Source organism: Chelonoidis abingdonii, chromosome 8 (assembly GCF_003597395.2).
Source record: "Chelonoidis abingdonii isolate Lonesome George chromosome 8, CheloAbing_2.0, whole genome shotgun sequence".
Taxonomy (NCBI): domain Eukaryota; kingdom Metazoa; phylum Chordata; order Testudines; family Testudinidae; genus Chelonoidis; species Chelonoidis abingdonii.
The window spans coordinates 88,542,876-88,562,760 of NC_133776.1; the positions used below are offsets into that span (position 1 = coordinate 88,542,876).

Sequence of the window (19,885 nt, forward strand, 5' to 3'; positions counted from 1 at the left end):
TTTTATAGCCATGCCCCAAATTTCTTGGGGCTAATTCTCCTTCCCTTGTCCCCATGGGATATAAATAACTCTCAATGACTTCTGTCCTGCAAGGAGACAACCAGTCTCATGGTTATTTTTTTATTGGTCTGAATAAGCTGTTGACTAGCATATCCCTAGAATGTTTGATTCCTACTGTCTCACCTTATTTTCCTTCAGGAAACCATGTGAGGGAAGATGGCCACATTTTCTTGCAGAGTAATTCACTATACTACCTAGAACAGAAATGCGGGTGGAAGGCATGAGTGAATTGGCTGCTCTGCAAAGAGCTGTTATGCTAGATCTAACTGCTTAGATATTCTTAATGCCATATGCTCTTCTTACTCAGAGCTTTCTGACTAATATAGCAATACTTATTAATCTGTACCTGTTTTCATGTTATATGTTAAATTTGAGTCAATTTTTTATTCTATTGGCAAAGGAAATAACTGCAACATTCACATGTTCAGATATATTTGTTTTATTTAAAAAGACATAATAAGGAAAAATTACAAATACAGTCTAAATCTGAAAGGGTTTAAGGGCACCCTTCTCTCCCATTGAGCTAATTAGGATCTGTGGAGTCACCACTTCCCAGGAAGTGCTCAGCGCCATGCAGAACCTTACCCTGAGTAGGAGGCAGAAACTTCTTAGATGATTTGCATAAATTATAGTCATCAACAGGCCAGTTATGATGTTGAACTGGCAGCTGGCCTTAATTTAGGAACAAAAAGACTGTGCAGCAACAACACACCATCAGGAGAAGGGAGGTTTTTCATGTTGCTTTTGGAATAATTACACAGAAAAATGCAGCAATATGTGAATTCTGGGTCTCCATATTTATGAAAACTTATAGCTGAATGTTGGTAAGTGGTATCAGAGCAAGTCACCCACTGGTGCCTTTCTGCAGACCTTGCTGTGACGAGTTAATCAGTGGATCTACTTGTATGAGTAATGGCTATTGAACTGGACCAATAGCCAGTATTTCTCACTAAAACAACATGCTGAGAGATTTTCAAAGCTGCTGAGGAGATGTGGATCCTTTAGGAGGCTTTGAAAATCTCAGCCTAAATGAATAACTGTATTTTAACTAATATTAAAAAGGAGGTATGGTTAGAATTAATTCTTCCTCACACAGCATGGACACACATAGCTGGACACTGGCAGAGTTATCCTGGTCTCCAAATCCATTCAGCCCTTGGCCTCACTTTTGAGTCTGCCAACAAGAATGCCAGTTAGTGCCACTTGCTGAGGCAGTGAATTTCAGACCAGCTCACTGAGGATTGGGCTCCAAATACCATTTCACTGAGCCCACTGGACAGCAATCAGCTGTATCTCCTGTTTGTTTGAGAGGTATCTTGGAACAATGAGTATGAGTGGAAGGCGAAGACTTGCCACCATACATGCCTAATATCAGGCCTTTGGCCTCAGCATCAGGCTCCTTTGCGGGGGTTCCCAGGCTCTCAGTGTTGCCTCCAAAACTTCAGGGCCTTTAAGAAGGCTGCCTCCCTGAGTGAAACAATGCATGAACTAGTCCTCTAAAAGTGATGTTGCCAAAAAGGGAACAGAGACACTGGAAGGGCCGTAAGGAAGACAGCTTTTATGCTTCACAATTGTCCATGTTCACTTAATATTCTTCTTCTGATTTACAATAAAATAAAATAATTATATATATAGAGAGAGAGAGAGAGAGAGAGAGAGATTTACTCTGAAATTTATCTGATGGCAGAAAACTTCTCAACCTGCGGGTTCACTGCTGGGTACTGTTGGCTCGCAGCTTCACACCCAGCTGGGAGAGGACTCCATGGTCCCTCCTGCTCATGAATGGGAAGTACAACATAGAGTCAGAGGCAACCAGTGCTTTGGAGATGGGCAGGCGTGGCAGCCTAACAGCTGGCTGGGGAGAGAATATGGGCAGCTTGGAGACCTGGCCTGAAAGGCTGACAGGAAGCCAGCAGCAGCCATGTCAGGCAGATGTTTGGGAGCAGCCCACAAAAGAGGAGGGTTGTGTGGATGTGTCTAAAGAAGATGGACAAAAGAAGGGAGCCCTGGCCAAGGATCTGTAGGCCAGTGCCTGATTGATCCCGGGAGGATGCATCACTGCCACAAGGCTAGAGGAGACCCATCTTCATATCCCTCTACTGGGCTGTTACTAGGGTCTGGCTGGGAACTGCTGGTCCTTCTTTTGCTTGTGACTATTAATTGTGTCAAGAGTATAAGCATCATTAGCTTATGGCAGCCCCAGTTAAGGAACCCTGTGTTTTTCCTCAGACACTGTGACAGTTTATGGGACACACTCCTTCCCACCCCCTGGGGTAGTGCCTGTAAAACCTAGTGCATGGAGCATCTACAACACTTGTCCTCAATCTCCTGGTGGACCCAGCACTTTCCTAGGCACATAGGGGCTGGGGTATCCCAACACTGGTGTGACACCCTGCAGGAAGGGTCCGTTACGGTACCTTGGGGAGGTGGGTGGGCATTATAGCCAGGCAGAGGCACCTCAGGTTTTTCAGTTCCCTGTTGGAGGCCGGTTTGGTTGGCATACAGGCTGCCAGTCCTTGGGCACAGCACCCTGCGGGTCGGATAGGAGTGAGCCCTGGGGGAGCTCAGGTGGGTCACTGTATTACGATCCAGGCCAGGTTTTCAGGCTGCTGGGGCTTGAGTTAGGTGTCGTGGCTGAGATCCAGGCCAGGTTTTCAAGCTGCTGGAGCCTGGGCCCTGCGGCTGTTCTGGTCACTGGGCTGGGATCCAGGCCGGGTTTTCTAAGAGCCTAGGTCCAGTGCAGCACGAGTGCGGGGCGAGATCCAGTCCGGGTTTGCAGGCTGCCGAGCCCAGGGCTCCGCCGCTGTCCCGCTGCCGTCGGAGAGAGCTGAGCTGCGTTGCGCTGCTTTTTGTGCGCCCAGCCGCCTCCGCCAGGTAAGAGACACCGCGCCCGCGTGCCCGGCTTCCCGGGGCGCCTGCACCCTAAGCGAGTGCCCTGCACCGGCTCCGCAGCGGCTGGGCAGCTGCCTGCGCCCCCCGCACTGGCAGCTGGGGTCGAGGATGCATCCGAGCCGCAACAGGCTCGCCGGCTGCCCCGGGAAACGCACCATCAGCCTGACCCTGTTTGTCTGAAATCATTGTTACCCCTGAGAAATCACCTCACTTCTCCCCCCACCTACACACTCGGATCCTTACTTTGTGTCCAGTTCGTGTGCCTGGTGCACCGGCCAACAGCTGGCGCGCACTCGCTTCTGCTGTTTACACCTGTGCACACGGGGTATAAAATGGTACCGGATCAGAAGACTAGAATTTCGTGCTCACTTCACACAGGTGTAAACGGCTCCCTGAGGTTCAAGGAAGTGCAGGATCAGGCCTTTTCTGTGTAGTCCACGTCTCTGTTTCTCCCCCGTTAGGCCCAGATCCTGTAATTAGGTGCATGCCAGCAACCCCGATCTCAGGATCAGGGCCTTAACCTACTGTCCCCACTCCCCTGCACCCCTTGTTTATTTTAGTAGCTCCCACTGCAATGGGGGAGAGTGAAAATATCTTTAAAAGCAGGAAAATGTGTTTGTAAAACTATGGAAATGGGGATTCATGGACACTACCCAAACCTGGCTTATAATTTTTTTTTTTTGTAATTGGTTAGATTAATTAAAGTTTATGTAAACTTTTTTTCTCTTTGAAAACAATATACCGTGGACAAGTCCAGATCGAAACACTCCCTAACCTTTGGGAGTGGAGGTCTTTGGAATCAGACCCTTGATCCTAGTTTTGCAGCTGCCTTGCTTGTCTCTGAGTTGAAGTAAATCTAATTTCTGACTAGCCCCAAACTTTGTGAGGAAGAAAGGTTGAAAATGAAATCCATTTTGCTGTTCAGACTCACTCAGCTCTCACTATAACTAATATGTACTGAATGTAGCATATTTATTTGCGAAGTTGAAGGTTGTCCTTTTAAAAGTATTACAAGTTACCATTGAGCAGATATGGCCAGAGAGAAAAGGGAGAGCTCGCAATCTCCGAGTTACCTGCAGAAATCTGGAGCCATTCTGCTCTCTGCAAGTTAACAACCTAAACTTTGAAATTCATGTTGCTTTTGGGAAAGAGAAGGAAGGGGGGCAAACAAATCCACTTTTAAGCAAAGTATGAAGAGTGTATTGGTCACCAGGAAACAGGTTGCCATTGAAATAGTCAGGTATTCCCCCCTCCCCCCCACGCACACCCTGCTACTATTTTATTGCCACCTAATCCTATCTCAACTGCAAATGTGATGCCTTCTTCAAAGTCATGTTGATTTTAAGAGTTGTCACAATGTGGATTAACAAATCCTGCTTTGTGGAGATCAGAGACAATAGTGAAGTAACTTTGTCAGTAGGTATATAGTTCCGCCCTCAGTCCAGAATGCAGCAACATTTGCTCCCTGATATAAGAGGAAATATCTTGAAGATGGTTCAGGCAAATTTGCATGGGTGGAATAAAATGAATGGCAATCAGGATTAGCAAGAAAATCAAATGAAGGTGGCCTGTGAAGAATATCTGATTTAACAACGAGGAAGAATAATGGGGCTGATTCTGCCCCCTGTGTGCCATTCTAGGACCACAATATGCTCTGGGCTCAGCAGGATATGGCTACTGTAAATGTTCTATTCTTCCCCTCACAGGCTCCAGTGCAGGGGTTATGCTAGGGGTGGGAGGGTGTGTGTGGTTCGTGCTTATCACCACAGGGACATAGGCAGCCAAGGGGAGGCTGACATAAATTAGAGCACCCCCAGAACTGCTCTAATTTATGCCAGAAGTCTTTTTAGCCCTGTTAGCAGCCTAAAATCTGAGTGTTGCAAAAGTGGCTTTAAACTTGAATGTTATAAGTTGATTATGAGAATTTGCCTCAATGTTAGAAGTTTAGAAAGTTAGAAGTGATAGTTGGTGCGATGCTCTTGTTTTTGCATACAGTGAAGAGCCCTGTATTTGTTTCACTTGTTGCCAAAAAAAGTTGCCTTACAAATCCTGATGTACCCTGAGGCAGTAAGATCCAGTGGTTAAAGATGCGGAATCAGCACTCCAGGGTACTATTCGCCGGTGTATTGCTGTCTTGCTGTGTGACATTTGTCAAGACCCTAACTTCTAAGCATGTTGGATATTACCTAGCTTTGTAAAGTGATTATAGAAATACTATCACTATTCCAGGGGTTGGCAACCTTTCAGAAGTGGTGTGCCGAGTCTTCATTTATTCACTATAATTTAAGGTTTTGCATGCCCAGTAATATATTTTAACATTTTTAGAAGGTCTCTTTCTATAAGTCTATAATATATAACTAAACTATTGTATATAAAGTAAATAAGGTTTTTAAAAATGTTTAAAAAGTGTCATTTAAAATTAAATTAAAATACAGAGCCCCCCCGGACCGATGGCCAGGACTCGGGCAGCGTGAGTGTCACGAAATCAGCTCATGTGCCGTCTTTGCACACGTGCCATTAGCTTGCCTTCCTCTTGCGTAAAAAAAACATATACATTCAGGGAGACTGTAATATTGCAGACTTTGTAATCTACTATAGTACACATTTATATGATGGATGTGGGATAAGAACTCACTACCACTTAAGTCAATGGAATCTTTCCATTAACTTCACTGGGGTTGGATCAGCCCTATATGATTCATATTGTTCCAATTTCCAAATGCCTTGTCACTGTACAAAAAGACTGATGTCATGTCTTTGTTTTTGACTTTTCTGAACATGGTCAGAGCTACAGACATATGATTTTCATTCCATTAAATCATATCTTCTAAATGAAACTTACTTTCATGAGTTGTGTTATCAAGGCCTTTGGCAATCATGGTTGCTGGGGTGGGGAAATGAACAGCAACAACAACCAAAAAAAGAAGTTCCAAGATGCATTTGGAATAGTAGGAAAACATTCCAGATGGCTTTTCCTAAAATACAGAGTTTTTAATAAGAGTAGGTGGAATCTTCCTGTCAGCGGCTACATCAATAGCTGTTTCTAAGGGTTGGCTGCACTTGCAAGTTGCAGCGCTGGTGAGGGGTTACAGCGCTGCAACTTACTCGGTGTCCACACTTACAAGCTCAGCAGTGCTGCAACTCCTGGCTGCAAGCGCTGGCTGGTACTCCATGGTCTGCTACGGGTGTAGCGAATCCAGCCACTGGTGATGCAGCGCTGCTCATCAGGTGTGGACACTCACAGCGCTATTATTGGCCTCCAGGTATAAGAGGTATCTCAGAATTCTGTCTACAACAAACCGGTAAGGTATCCCCGGAGCTACCAAACACAGCTGCTCTTTGCTCCAAGCGAGCGAGCCGAGCCGAGCTTTGGAATGTTCACAGCTGTTTGCTTGAGGAGACAAACAGTGGCGGGGGGGGAGGAGTCCGTCTGGAGAGTGCTTATCTGGTCTGAAGCCTTTTCTACATTTAAGAGTGATTGAGAGAGGGTGGGGGAAATGGCCAGAATTTGCAAGGCAGGGAGCTCACAGTGTCTGCCTCCAAAAATCCGCTCTCGTCTGCCCCGATGCTCCCTGTCACGCTCCACCCCACCCCCGCTTTTGAACTTGCAGAAGGAGCTGTCACAGTGTCTGCTCCAAAATCCGCCTCTCTCTGTCTCCCCGCGACGCTCCTGTCACACTCCACCCCTACCCCTCCTTTTGAAAAGGACGTTGCACAGCCACATTGAATGCTGGGATAGCTGCCACAATGCATCACTCCCAACAGCCGTGGCGAATTGCTGCAAATGTGGCCATAGTGCAGCGCTGGTAGCTGTCAGTGTGCACACTGAGCGCTTGTTACCTACAAGCTGTATGATACAGCTGTAACCCCCTAGCGCTGCATCATTTCCAAGTGTAGCCATCCCTAAGGAATGCTGTCAATTATGCTGTCTTGTTGTTTTTCTGCTTATATATTGTTCAGATATTTCTTAGAGACTTGGGAATTGAAGAACTCCCCCCGCTCCACTGAATTTTTCCTGTTCCTTTGCTTTGTTTTTCCTCAGGCCTCACTCCTCACTGTGGTCTTTAATTCTCTAGCGCCTGTTTTATTTTACTTCCTTGTTCATGCTCCTTGTTGTTGGGATAACAAGAAGCCCTACTCTTAGAGCTGCGCTGGCAATTTTGTTCCTTTGCCAGCTGATCACTCTGTATAACAATGGTTTTATGTGAATGTCATTTTTGGCTTATTCTCATTACTTTATTAAATTAATAATATATTGTTCCCTAAGTGGTGAATTCATATTTAGAATCAAGCTCACATCCCCAGCCAGATCAATATAGGCCATATTGTAAGGGCACTCAAGGGACAGGCTACGTATGGCGTTTGTTCTTCACTTCCAAACCCCACAAATGATCATTTTGGGTGAACGGAAGAGGATTACAACTCTAGCAGAAGTTGAGGGGAGGTGCTCTGAAGGAGCTGTGTTGACAGGAGCCTGGACAGTGTCAGATCCTCCATGAAGATGGCCCTGTCGTCCACACATTCCTCATGGATTTTGGAGGGTAAGGGGGGGAGACTTGCTGGTTTTGAGGATTGAACCTCCTGCTTCCTTCCCTCTCCCATGGAAGAACTCTACAAAGGGGGCCCTCCCTGAGTTTCTGGTCTCCTACGTGATCCCCTATGGCTCTGTAGTTGAAGTGTAAATCTATGTGAGTGGTGGTGGGTGTTTGTGGATTTTTTGTTAGCCCTATGTCAGTGGTTTTCAACCTGGAGTCCACAGATGGCCTAAGATTTCCAAAGGGCTCTGCACCTTCATTTGAAATCTTTTAGGGGGTACACACACACACAAATTCAAAATGACTGCCCCAAGCCAATTGACCCTGTCCATTTAATAAACCTGCAACACTGAGTCAAAAAAGTCTTTCCTCCCCTCCACCCCCCCCATATTTTTCAAGGAGGCAGCCCTTAGATGCACAGTAAGGCACAGCAGGGACAATGCGCTCATTGTAGGGCAGGCATGCTTTGATTTCGTTTTAAATCAATACTGTTATCTACAAATCAAAAGGTTATAGGAAAATAGAACAGTAACACATTATCTAAGTAACGTGGTAGTAAAGTCAAAGTGAATAAAAGCCTGTTCCGCCATTGTCAGTAAACTGAAAATCTGCACAGAGGTAAGAACTGATCTTGTTGATCGTGGAATCAAAATCAAATAACCTTTTGTAGCTTAAACCGAATGGAACAATTAACATTTGGGGGATTGGGGACAGGACATTATAGATCAGGACAACAATTTACCTACTTTCACTTTCAGTGGCTATCCTGTTACACGTGGCATATTTGTCAGTGTATTTGAATACGCTCACCTCATTGCAAGCTGTTCAAGTCGATCAATTACTCTCCTGGTTACCCCTGTGCAACCCTATTGGCTTAATGTAATGCTACAATGCACAATAATGTGCATCATCCAGTATACACCCCAATTTGCCCTTTAATACAACTGTGCAACTTTTTGCACTTACTACATCTCGGCACCCTGGGTCAATTGTCACTGGGGTGGCAGGTGTGTAAATATGGGCGGGACTCCAGTTCCCCCCCCCATAGCAACTCTACTGACCTAATTACTACTGCAGTGCAAAACTGCACCTGTATCTGGGGAAGTAATCCCAAGAGTAATCCAAGCCCATGGAACTAGGTCCCCAAATACAGAATGAGGGAATAGTTCTGTTGTTGCATGCTTCCCCCTTAGTAGCCTCTTCCTGGGTACTCCTCTGTAAATGTTGGGGACGATAGAAGAGAATGGCAGTCTTGTCCTCATCACCATTATCTGGTGCAGATTCTTTCTCCACAAATTGAAACCTCCCTGAGGACAGATTTGGAACAGCTGTTTGTGGAGAACACACAGGCGCATGGTTCCTGAGAGACATGCACACCCATGGAGAACTTGGGAAGCAGTATGTATAGGCCTCTGTAAATCTAGCCTGCATTACAAGATTTCCCTCAGCTCTCCCTTGCTGCAGAGAGCCAATTCAGAGGAAACTGGCCAAGCTCATCTCTTAAGTTTGCAGTGGGATTTGTCTCTATTGTAGGCTTCTCTGTGGAAGGGGACAGTAGGCCCCGGTCTAATATATGTTGCAGTTTTGCACTGCAGTAGTAAATTAGGGTTGCAATGTGGGGAACTGATGGCAGAATTTTGGCCACTGCCATTGAAATAAAAGGTTTTAGAAGATGACAACTTTCCATGTGAACACTAAAATAAAGAAACTTTATTCAGTGATACAGATGAACCAGTTGTGATCTGAAATGTCCTGTTCCCTTGTCTCTCTGGAACAGTGATGCACGTCTGTGGGATTACACAACTGTAAAGAACATCTTGGCTAGACAGAAAAGTGAAATTGGTTACTAAGCTGATTTCAAATGGTTGCAGTCCCTGTGTGAATTTCAGCTTGGTTTAAACCAGAAACTAAAACTGAAATGAGCATCTCACAGGAGTTTGCATCAGTTTACCTGAATCTGCTTAAAATCACCTTTGGTTAAGCTAGTGTAGCTTTCTGGTATAGACTAGGCCTTAATGTGGGGACAACTTGGCCTTCACTACATAATGAATGTTGCACTTATTGTGCATTTCAGTATGAAATTCAGTCTGACCCTTTCCTGTTGTGCGAGCTACCGTACCCCTTCAGATGTTATGGATCACACTTCACTGGATGGATCTTAATTTGAAGACCTTTGAAGTAACAGTGGTGCATTGAGGAAGGGAGGGAATGGACCCAAGTATTTTGTTTTTCCATATTCTTGGCTAACAAGCACTGCCAAAAATGTTTCTTCTGCCAGCTCTCCTCATCCAGCCTGTTGATCAAGTGAAACATGCTCCAGTAAATGAATGTGTAATTGAGTCTGTGTTTGTATTGGAGAGTTGCATCAAACCTAGAAAATGGGTGCCCAAACAGAGCTGACTTGTTCAAAAATATTCCTATGTACGGATTTGTTTTCCCACCGAAGAATGTCTGCTAGGGAAGGGTGTAACCATAGCTAATTGGATTACTGTACATGAAGTTTCTTTTCGCTGTATCGCAGTTCAGGGATTTGCAAGGTAAGAAATGAGAGTAGAATATTTTTTTTCTTTTTAAGCCTTAAATATTTAATGGTTGTCCAATATCTAAAACAACACTAGGTCTGGACCCAACTCCAGAACTGAACACTCCTATAATTTAGAGGGAAGTGGGTTATTAAAAATCCCAGATTAGATCTGAGCTTTACTGTTGGCCCCCTTCATGATCCTGGGCTAAACCAAAACACTGAATCTGACACAGCGACATTTTGGGATCTGGATGCAGATCTGGGACTGAACTTTGCAGCTTGGGACCACCTTGCAGTGCAATTATTTGTAAAATATTTCTCTGACAGCTTATTTTAATAGCCTCTAAAAGGAATCCGACTTCGCATGTGTAGCTCATTTCAAGTATCTTGTTTTAGTCCGAGTTACCTGTTCACCTTACTACATTGGAATCCCCTTTCTTTCATTGATGTCGTTTACATCACAAATAAAGAATCATGAAACGGAGATTACGGAAAGAATTATTGACATAGAAGGAAGGAATCATATGGCATCCTCAGTTTGCTGCACGAGTAACTTTTTGTATGTTTTGGGTCTTTGTATCTCATTGTGTCCCACATTTTAGATCTTGGCAAGTTGAGAAGTGTGGGAGGAATTGACCCCCAGGGTGTTCAGTCTGCTATGAGCTCCTGCTTCATTACAAGTAGCCAAATAAGATTTTTTATTAATATTTTTGGGTAAAAAATAGGGCTTCCACTCTGAGGCTCTTCACTGAATGCTGACTCTTGCTTGCTGGGATGAGGTATATGACAAAGGGAGTTTATGCAGTGACAGAGGCTTAACTACAGTGTAGTTATAATGTCCTGGTTGATCTGACCTGTTCCCTGATTGCCAAGTAGTTGCTATGCCATTGAGCTCGTAACAAATGAGGTTAGGGAAGGAACTGACTATGGAATAAGCAAAAGGAAGTGAAGACACATCCTTCTGGATGTGAAGCAGCCTTGGGGTGTGCAGGTGTCTGTTGTGGGGGTCACAAAAAAGTCAAAAGTGGTAACAAGCAACCGTCGTCCTCCTCCCATCCTGCAGTTTCATCATTAGAACAAGTCTAATTTACATTATCCAGTTTGTTTAAAGGTGGCACAGTAAAGCAGATTCAAACTGTGTTTTAAAAGGATGAGTATGGACAAACAGGAGGGGACAAGTCCAAAGTACAGGAATGTGAGGTGATTTGTCTAAATACATGCCTTCCTCCTACAGTGGTTCAAATGAATTCTTCCTGGGGTTTGTACTGATAAGATCTCACCTGCAGATATTTTTCCAAGCACTGTTTGTTTTATTTTTACACAGCCTTTTTCAAGTTGCCTCTCAAATAAATATTGTAGGCAGTTTAAAGGGCATCTTCCACTTTCTTTGAAGCACTTACAAAACAGGCAACCACGTATTTAATGCATAGATATCATGTGGTGGTGTGGGTTGTTTTTGTTTGTTTGCTTTTTCCCTTCTTCTTTGGTGAAAAGCAGCATTATTAAGTGTTGTGAGGGAAAATAAGATGTTTCCATAATGGAAGTTGAAGTAGAACAGAATGCAGGCTTGATTTCATGGGGAGCTCAAGGATGGATCATGATGAGGATGGGCAGTTTAGAAATCATACCAATTAATAAGTGGTAATCGCATGGTGGCAGAAGGAATGTCTTCAGAAAAGTCTTTTTATTTTGGGGGTGTAAATCCAAATTCTCTGAAGTCCAGAAAATGTCCTTGTGCAGTACTGGAGCAGGAGAAGAGCTCTGTGTGGCTCGAAAGCTTCTCTCTCTCTTTCTCTCTCTCACCGATGGCATTTGATCCAATAAAAGATATTACCTCACCTACCTTGTGTAGTGAGCATTGTACAAAGTTTCCCACCCAACTTCTTCAGTTTCCGTGCACCTTTCAGTGCACCTTCATCTAGACCCATTCTCCCTGCCTCCCTCCCACCTTGTGTCCCTTTGCATCTACAAGGGATTCCAAACTGAAGATAGAGACAGAACAGACTTAGCCACCCTCTTGTGTTACATGGCTACAGTAATAGCAAGTCCTTTAAAATGCTGGCATCCTCTGCTGCATTTGGGACACTGCCATGCCTATTAAAGGGGACAGAAGAGGTTTACTCTGTATCCCTGTGGGCAGTGTTTGTTAGTGTTCTAACAATACACTTACAATGAAATACATCCTGTAGAAGCTTTGCAAATATTCCCCACCTATGAAATAAACAGAACTCTCAAATATTTAAATTAAAGAATCCTATTAACAGTTTATTTACAGAAAATGAGTTTTGGTTTGTGGATTCTGAGTCACCTTTTTCTGTTTTTTTTTTTTTTTAAGGCATTGATGTGTATAAAATATGGTCATTCTCTTTTTAATTTAACCCTATAAGGTCTACATATGCTTTTTCATAATAAAAGAACCAGGGATCACCCATTCCAATTAAAAGGCAACATTTGAAACTGATAAAAGGAATTCTGTTTTAATATGTGTAATGCAAAATTAACCTGCAGAGCTCTCTGCCGCAGAATATCATGGAAGGGGAGAGATGAGTAGAGTTTAGTGAAGCATTAGAAGTCTAGTTATATAAATAACACCAGTTACACATAGTAAGATACACCTTTATGAGAGACATAAATCCTCATGCTTATTTCATAACATAAGATGAACAGTATCTGATGGGTTAAGAAACTTACTACTAGTGGAGAATTGTTCATTACTGTATTTCTTGCCCAGTCTTCTGAAGTACTAGCCTCTGTCAAAAGTTAAACTAGACTAGACCATTGGCATGATCCTGTATGGCAATTTCCATGTTACTAAGACCATTTCAGCAAGAGCTGTGCAAAACTGGAGGGGTTTTTCGGGCTCACCGGCAGTTCCAAAAACTTGGGGCACGAGTGTGAATTGTTTTCGGGTTTACCTGAAGTGTCGATTTTTCTGTTCAAAATCTTCAGTGAAATTTTTTCATTTATTTTTGGTTGAATAAAATGTTTTGATCTTGGGGTATGGGTTTTTTTTTACCTGAGCAATTTTGGTGAAGCCAGTTTGAATTGCAAAATGTTTCATTGACACTGAATATATGTTTCACCTGAAAAATTTCACCCAGGTCTAATCTCTATGATGTCATTTGTCACTAAACACTCTTTATAAGCTATTTATGGAAATGTAAGAGTTTTATTAATAGAAAAAAATTCTATTGGGAGGCGCCATCATACCAAGAGTTATTAGACAGTATATAATGGCAGGCAGTACTGAAACTGAGTCCAATCAAGGTGATACTCTTGTCTAGTAAAGTGATACCTTTGTACCTATGTAACATGAATAATTCTGAGAATAAAAAGCCATTGATTTGGTCAGAGCTGCATTCCTCCGTTGGTGCCTCCCTGTTTACCCATCTTTGTGCCTTCGGTGGGATTGACCAATTGGGTCACATTCAACTCCTGTCATGTACAGAAAGTGGGTTTAAAAAAAAAATCCATGGGAAGTTGAGGTAAATTATTCCGCTGCAGGATTTCCATTTTGAGATTGGGGAATTTAACCAATCAAACGCCTCACAGAAGCAACTCTGAAAGGTGAGATCTTCACAGGTAGGCCTTGACCAATGCAGAAAAGGTACAGCTGTAAAGAAAGCATTCTCATGGGAGAGTGATGTGGAAAACCATACCGCCTTCTTTGTTGAAAGTTTATTCTTTATGCAATCAGCTATTCCTACAGCTTTTTCTACAGAACTCAATCACTTGGTTTTATTACAAACACTGGGCATAATTGCCCTTTCACAGGAGTGTAAATACAATGGAACTCCCTTACAGTCCATGCAACTATATTGCTGTTTAAGTGAGAGGAGACTTGTGTCCATAGTTTTCTGAAAAGTTACTCCATTAGAAACAATTACATTTAATTCAGTTTCCACACACTAGCCTACAACCACTCTTTGTTTGCCAAAGCTAAGGTGGCTCAGTCACTATTGGTGATGTATCTTATTTTAAGAAAAATATTGTGCACCTCTATGAAGCACTCCACCTGAAGATGTAAAAAGGACTTTACACATACAGATGAATTAAGCCTTAAAACATCCTGGTGAAGTAGAAAAATATCCCTATTTCATAGCAGGGGGAGGAGAAACTGGCGCACAGAGTTAGGGGCATGTCCAAAGCCACACAATGAAGGTTGCTCTACACAGCAGTTAAACACCCATGGCTGGCCTGCATCAGCTGACCTGGGCCTCAACCCAAACATCTACCCTGCAATTTCACAGCCCTGCAGCCTAAGCCCCGAGAGCCTGAGTCAGCTGACATGGGCCAGCCATGTGTGTTTAATGGCTGTGTATAGTCATACCAAGTCAGTGATAGTGTTGTGAGTAGAATTTAGATATTCTAACTTCCAGACCTGTGCATTAGCTACTAGATTGTGCTTACTTTTGAGCATGAGGGCATGTCAGCAGTCGGGGAAGCTCTAAATTTTACATTCTAAGCATGATACACTGAGCTGCTGGAAGCGGTGGCCAGTATGTCTCTCAACCCGTGCCACTTCCAGCAGCTCCCATTGGCCTGGAGCGGCAAACTGCAGCCACTGGGAGCCGCGATCAGCCGAACCTGCGGATGGGGCAGGTAAATTGGCCCGTCCCGTCAGGGGCTTTCCCTACACAAGCGGCGGAACAAGTTTGGGAAACACTGATCTAGGTGATAGTGTGTGTGGAAGAAACTTTTAATTCTGCTTCCACACATGGTATTAACTTGTCAGGTATTCAGCCAGCATTAGCAGTGGCTGTTGAAATGGGATTTGTCTGCCAAATTTGCAGATTAAAGCTTCTAATTTGGCTCAGTTTCTCTTTTGTATGCAGAACACCATAGAGTAAATGGAATCCGCTTAGCCTACAGTGTGTGGTATCATTAATCTCATCACATACCAACGTTGAGGAAGAAGACATGCAACACTCAGAAACAGGATGTACCCTGTGAAATGAGATCTGGGGTTGGAGTGCCCTGCAGATAATCTATCGGTGACAAATATCTGTTGACAGCAGCGGTTGTCTTCTGGTTCTGTTTATCTCAATGGCTTGTATTTAGACTTCATTAGACTTTTCAGCTATGCCTACACAAGAAGGCAGGTCTTCTAGTAGCCAACTTTCCAAAAGTGGCAGTGATTTCATGCAAAACTAGGCTAACAAGAGCTTCATTTTCACACAAGTCTTCCCCCAAACTGGTTTATAATTTAAAAGAAAAAAAAACAGAAGAAAGCCGGCTCCTCTGTGAAGAAAAGGTAAAATAACTTGAAGGAACAGTAGTAGGGGAGTGCAGCCTTATAACATTTATGCATGTGAGTAATCCTTATTCCTGCAAGTTGTCCTATTTGTAGTTTGTTGGACTACTTCTCTGAGTAAAAATTTATCCCTTAAACCTTCTTTACACGGATGGTTATTTGTTCAACCCTTGTTCAAACCCTTGAATAACCTGGTAATTTGAGTTCTGATTAGATTAGCCTGGAGGGTGGGGTGGAGCTAGTTCAGTTATAATTCAGTTTATAATTTGTACTGTGTATGCACACAGCAAACAGTCAAGTCGCAAAAGGGCACAAGAGAAATAAAAAGCTCTCCAACATGGTCCAGGGCCATAGAGGATCTAAATGTACTTTAGCCTGACACTTTAGATTACAAATATATTCCCTTCAAGTCACAACGGCTTATTAACCCTCTAAACATAAAAATGCTTCAGAGAAAGTTTGGTGTTTGGCATCTCGCTCTTTTTTTGTCCTGGGATTTTGGGCTGGTGTGTGGAGTATACCAATTATATGTCTGCTTAGTGCGATTGGTTACAGAGAGAGAACAGGGAGGAAAGTTAATCGATTGCTGAATTTTGGACAAGATCCTCAACTGGTATAAATGGGCACAGCTGAGAATCTAGCCCCTGATGTTGAAATTGGGACCTCTCCCTTTCACCAGTTGTTATAGTGCACTGAATAATAACATGCCAGTTGCATATAATTTCTCAACAGCACAGTTCCCTGTGTATATTCAGTGAAACTTCTGACTTTCTTGACAAAAATAAGTTATTAGCACTTCAGAGGCAGTGTAGATATGGGAGAGTGAGCTGGGCTGTGTTCTGGCCCAATCATCAACAGTTCGTTAGCCAAGTTCCAACGGTAGGGCCAAAGTTTGCAACTCCAGTAAGGTCGCACACATATAACTGAGGGCACAATTTGGCCTGCAGAAATATTGTTGTTGGTGATTAATCAAAAGCTAGAAGGGAACCAGGTTGACTATGAGATTCAAGGCTGAGTCTGCAGTGCTTGTCGTTGGGGCGGGGAGGGGAAGAAAAAAATCATCTTCACATACAGACTCCCATATGCCATTTTTTACAAAGCTCCTTTTCACAATAGACTCCACATGTCCATTGCATGCAGTGGTTTGGGTAGCTTCATGGCAGCAGCACATTCCCCACAGAATTTTTTTGGATCTAAGTGAGCTGCTGCTGTGACCAGGGCAGCAGCTTCTTTTTGGGTCTGAGTTAGAGGTCCAAAGGGAGACAGAGGCTACGGCAGTGAAGGGTGCAGCCAGCCTGGAAGGATGGCACTGAGGAAGGCGCGTGGCAGTAGACCTATCAGATAGCCCACATCCACGTTGGTCATGCTGTACTTTGTGGGGTTTCTGTGGATCTGGAAACAGATTATTTCAATTTGACCCTTTTGGATTTCTCTGCACAGCAAACCTTCCTCGTATTGACACGTCTGACGCAGTGGGCATTCACCCATGAAAGCTTATGCTCCAATACATCTGTTAGTCTTTAAGGTGCCACAGGACTATTTGTCACTTTATACAGATCCAGACTAACATGGCTACCCCTCTGATACTTCCTTGTATTGATCTTTCTTGGAGGTTCTCCTTCAGAGAGATTCCTATCAATGTAATTAGATGTAGAAGACCCTTTTAGACATCTAGTACATTCCCTTTGTCAATGCAGGGATGGCTCTTGTTACTGAATAGGGAAACATTACAGCATATTGTAACCCCTCTCCCATAGCAGATTTGGGAGGAGAAGGCTACTTCCAGTATAGCAAAGCATTTTAATGCGAGAGAGAGAACAAATGAGACCTATGACATTTATGGTAAGAAATGTTATGGAAGCAGTATGTGTTTGTGTTCCTTCATGATAACATACAGTTGATGTCAGTTGATTTTATTCCTGTTGTGCCTCTAGATACTAGTAAACACATTACGCGCTATTGCCCTTATCTTACAATACTGTGGTGAATAACTGCAGGTTTTCCTGTTTCAAGCCTGAGTCCACAGCAACAGAGGTGTGGTAATGTGCAGAGCAAACATCAAGAAATGCTTTGGCTAAACTCATAAAGGTGACAGTTTTGCTGAGCTCCTGTGCAAATAATTCCTGTTTACTCTGCATGGCTGGTTCCAATGGCTTAGCAGCATTGAAGTCAGCTACCCAAACAGCAGGTGGAGATTTCTCACAATTTAAAAACAAAACAACTTTTCCACAGTAAATGCTTCAGGTAGTTTGTTTTTTTAAAAAAAAACAACACCTGTTTTCTAAAAAGAGGGCTTCAATTTCCTTTTTCCTCCTCCTGTACCATAATGAAATAATTTACTAAAATACAGTTTCCAGAGAGAAAAACAGGATTTTAACTAGTAGATGCTTTATATGTAGGTAATCTTTTTGTTTGTAAGTTTATTAGATGCTGGAGAGATTCTCAGATAATTTTGGCTCAAATTTCAGGTTTTGTTAAAAATAAGTTTTGTCAAAACGAAGAGTAACAAATATTTCATGGTACATTTTATTTGAACTTTAACCAACATTTCCAGGACATATTTAACTCATCATTGTGATAGTGCATGAGAACCAGCAAGGAAAAATGACTGGAAACAAACGTGAAATTGCTCTGTGCAGTTTCATATCAAGCTGCATGAAATGTACATTTAATCAGCAGACGTAGTGAATTTTTTTTTAAAGTATTTCTGTTTTAATCCACTAAAGTGGTACTAGTATCACATGTAAGAAAATATAATGTTGATCAGACAAAAACAGCATTGGCAACCCCAAATATACATACATCTTGAGTCATCTTTCTCCCTCTCCCTTTAAAATTCAAAAAGTAATTTTAAAAACAATAGGTTTTTTCTTTAATTTTTTCCTCCCCCCCATTTTTCTTTTAAATGACAGCTGAGTTGCTCCCATTATCACCTGACTCCAGAAGCTGAGGCTTTAAGAAATGCCAAATACCATACAACTCATGATCAGATCGCAAGAATTGGCAACACTGGGAAAAGTGCTCTTGTTTTATGTTGTTCTGTGAGCTGCCTGTTTAAATAGAAAGCACTTTAAAGGACCAGAGTAGAATTGCTGTATTCCATGGATGTACAGGTTTTGTTTTTTTTTTCATGGGTGCAAAGCAGGTGATTCTGTGCTGTAGGCAGGGGTGAAAGTAACTTAAAGGACTTGCTGGTACTCCAGAGTCCTGAGGAGGGGGAGGGGCCTCAATCGGAAGAGGCGTGGCCTCTGTCGGAAGAGGTAGAGCCTTTAAATCCCAGGGCTTTTAAATCAGGATTTAAAGGGCTTGGGGATTCAGCTGAAGCTAGGGGCCAGGCACTTTAAATCACCCCCGGAGCTGCAGAGGTGGCTGGTAGCCCTGGGGTTTGGGCAGGGTTGAAAGTAATTTACATTTCTTACCCATATGGCCCAATTGCAAGCAACCCACCTCTCCTATGACCTTCATGGATCCCTCCCATTGCACGACATAGATAGAGAAAATAAAGTTACTATTACTGCTACCAGTACTGTCTGTAATAAAACTTTACTATTGGAATAAGCCTGAAAAAGTGAAAACTCACTGTCACGTTTTTCCTGGTGTCTTCCCTCCTCCTCCAGCCAGGCTGCGGACACTAGGCTCCGTGCTTTCTCCCTGCCTGGCACTGAGCAGCAGCTGCAGGAGCTTCCCTCTAGCTTGCAGCAGGGAACAGGGAGACTGGCTGAAGGAGGAAGAAGCCTGCCTCCTGCATAAGAACAATTTAAACTCAGCTGTTCCCTGCGCAGTTCAGTACCATTTCAAAGAGGATCTGCAAGTACGGCCGGCGCTTTCATTTAGGCGACTTAGGCAGTCACCTAGGGCGCCAGCATTATGGGGGGGCGGCGGCGGCTCCACTGGAGCTGCCGTAGTCGTGCCTGCGGAGGGTCTGCTGGTTTTGCAGCTCTGGTGGAGCTGCCGCAGGCATTTCTGCAGATGGTCCGCTGGTCCCGCGGCTCTGGTGGACCTGCCGCGGGCATGCCTGCGGCAGCTTCACCAGAGCAGTGGACCAGCGGACCCTCCTCAGGAATGCCTGTGGCAGCTCCACTGAAGCTGCGAGACCCGCGTGCGGGGCGGCAAAATGGCCCGGCGCCTAGGGTGCCAGAAATCCTGGTACCGGTCCTGTCTGCAAGCAGTGTGGACATCACAACCATGATCCTCTGCTGTGGAGGGAGTGGGATAGATCTGAACTTGGAAATGGTTCCTGATTTTGATTGTGCATTTTGTTTATAGGAGATCCCCTCATCCCAGGGTCAGAAAAGAACTGCCCTTGCCATGGTCACCCCCCCGCCCCCCAACAACTCGGAGTGAAATTAACAAGGATGCCAGAAATGGCTTCTAACCCTGGGGGCTGAACTGCGCAGGGAACAGCTGAGTTTAAACTGTTCTTATGCAGGCAGCAGCAGCAGCAGGCATCTCAGCCAGTGTCCCTACTGCAAGCTAGAGCCTAGAGGAGAACCCCTGCAGGGAAAAGTGGGGGAGGAATGCAGAACCTTATCTGCAGCCTGGCTGGAGGAGGGGGAGGGCGGAGATGAGAAACCAATGTGACAATGAGTTTTCCCCTTCCACCTGCTTTTATTAGCTCTG

The 19,885-nt window shown here is 43.8% G+C and overlaps 1 protein-coding gene and 1 long non-coding RNA gene across 2 annotated transcripts in view; both read left to right on the forward strand.

Moving 5' to 3' along the window:
• LOC142047211 (uncharacterized) overlaps positions 1-19,885 on the forward strand; it is a 190,810-nt gene that overhangs the window by 36,041 nt on the left and 134,884 nt on the right. The gene's annotated exons all lie outside the window — the stretch shown is intronic.
• LOC116829400 (synaptotagmin-like protein 2) overlaps positions 2,843-19,885 on the forward strand; it is a 68,685-nt gene continuing 51,642 nt past the window's right edge. The window contains exon 1 of the mRNA XM_075068820.1: positions 2,843-2,934. The gene's annotated coding sequence lies outside the window, so the exon portion shown is untranslated. The remainder of the gene's footprint in view (positions 2,935-19,885) is intronic.